Raw genomic sequence first — 2500 nt, forward strand, 5'->3', positions numbered from 1 at the left:
ATATTTTTCACGGATAGACCCCGTGAAACGCTAGAAATTGGCGGGGATGTGTCTCTTGTGGCTCACGGGGCTGTTCGGGTCGCACAGAAATCCCTGGGAATGGGAAAACGGGTCATTTTCGTGTTGCCACATTGCGTACGAACCGCATGAAACTTCCAGAGGCATTTGCAGCAGGAATGCATGTGCACTCAAAAACTTCTATATGTTTCACGGATAGACCCCGTGAAACGCTAGAAATTGGCGGGGATGTGTCTCTTGTGGCTCACGGGGCTGTTAGGGTGGCACAGAACTCCCTCGGAATGGGAAAAGGGGTCATTTTCGTGTTGCCACATTGCATAGGAACGCCATGAAACTTCCAGAGGCATTTGCAGCAGAAAGGCACGTGCACTCAAAAATTTTAATATTTTTCACGCATAGACCCCGTCAAACGCTAGAAGTTGGCGGGGATGTCTCTCTTGTGGCTCACGGGGCTGTTAGGGTCGCACAGAAATGCCTCGGAATGGGAAAACGGGTCATTTTTGTGTGGCCACATTGCATAGGAACGGCATGAAACTTCCAGAGGCATTTGCAGCAGGAATGCATGTGCACTCAAAAACGTCTATATTTTTCACGGATAGACCCCGTGAAACGCTATAAATTGGCGGGGATGTCTCTCTTGTGGCTCACGGGCGCTGTTAGTTAGGGTCGCACAGAAATCCCTCGGAATGGGAAAAGGGGTCATTTTCGTGTTGCCACATTGCGTACGAACGGCATGAAACTTCCAGAGGCATCTGCAGCAGAAATGCATGTGCACTCAAAAACGTCTATATTTTTCACGGATAGACCCCGTGAAACGCTAGAAATTGGCGGGGATGTGTCTCTTGTGGCTCACGGGGCTGTTAGGGTCGCACAGAAATCCCTCGGAATGGGAAAACGGGTCATTTTCGTGTTGCCACAATTGGCATACGAACGGCATGAAACTTCCAGAGGCATTTGCAGCAGAAATGCATGTGCACTCAAAAACGTGAATATTTTTTCACGGATAGACCCCGTCAAACGCTCGAATTTGGCGGGGATGTTTCTCTTGTGGGTCACGGGGCTGTTCGGCTCGCACAGAACTCCCTTGGTCCACCTGATTCGTGCATACAGGCAGCAACTAAAACTCTGTAAACCTGCTGTGAGGACATCTAAACAGTGGACCAGTGAGGCTGTGGAAGATTTGCGGGCGTGCTTAGACTGTACTGACTGGGATATGTTCACGACTGCTACCAATAGTCTGGATGAACTCACAGAGGCTGTGTACATCAGCTTCTGTGAGGACTGCTGTATCCCAACACGTACCAGGGTGAACTTTAACAACAACAAGCCCTGGTTCTCAGCAAAGCTCAAAAGGTTGAGGTTGGAGAAGGAGGAAGCGTTTAGGAGTGGGGATAGAGACAGATTCAAGGAGTCGAAGAACAGGTTTAGCAAAGCGGTGAGAGAGGCTAAACGACTGTACTCAGAGACACTAAAACACCAGTTCTCTACTAACGACGCTGCTTCTGTCTGCCAAAGGGCTCAGGCACATCACCAACTACAAACCCAGAGCGCCCCACACCACTAACGACTCCCGCCTAGCCAACGACCTGAACGAGTTCTACCGTAGATTTGAAAGACAATTGGACTGTCCTGAACCACCCCTTCCCACCCAAGAGGCCCCATCCCCCACCCATACTACAGAAACGACTCTCTCCTTTCAGGAGGGAGAAGTTAATGGGCTTTTCAAGAGGCAGAATCCACGCAAAGCAGCCGGGCCGGACTCTGTCTCTCCAGCCACCCTCAGGCACTGCGCTGGCCAGCTGTCTCCGGTGTTCACCAACATCTTTAACACCTCCCTGGAGACATTCCATGTACCAGCCTGTCTCAAGTCCTCCACCATCATCGCTGTGCCCAAAAAGCTAAGGCCAACAGGACTAAATGATTACAGACCGGTCGCCCTTACATCTGTGGTAATGAAGTCTTTTGAGCGCCTGCTCCTGGCACACCTCAAAGCCATCACAGACCCTCTCCTGGACCCCCTTCAGTTTGCCTACAGAGCCAACAGGTCTGTGGACGACGCAGTTAACATGGCCCTCCACTTCACCCTACAGCATGTGGACGCCCCAGCATCCTACGCCAGGATCCTGTTTGTGGACTTCAGCTCTGCCTTCAACACCATCATCCCTGCCCTGCTTCAGGACAAGCTCTTCCAGCTGAACGTGCCCTACTCCACCTGCAGGTGGATCACAGACTTCCTCTCTGACAGGAAGCAGTGCGTTAAGCCGGGAACAGAAGTCTCTGACTCCAGGTCCATCAGCACGGGAACTCCTCAGGGCTGCGTCCTTTGCCCACTGCTCTTCTCCCTGTATACCAACAGCTGCGCCTCCAATCATCTGTCCGTCAAACTCTTGAAGTTTGTCGGACGACACCACCCTCATTGGGCTGATCTCTGGTGGGGATGAGTCTGACTATAGGTGGGAAGCTGACAACCTGGTGACCTGGT

This window comes from Petromyzon marinus, unplaced genomic scaffold (assembly GCF_048934315.1).
Source record: "Petromyzon marinus isolate PM22_M1 ecotype Great Lakes invasive population unplaced genomic scaffold, UKy_Petmar_22M1.pri1.0 PM_G_Scaffold_139, whole genome shotgun sequence".
In the NCBI taxonomy this organism is placed as follows: Eukaryota; Metazoa; Chordata; class Hyperoartia; order Petromyzontiformes; family Petromyzontidae; genus Petromyzon; species Petromyzon marinus.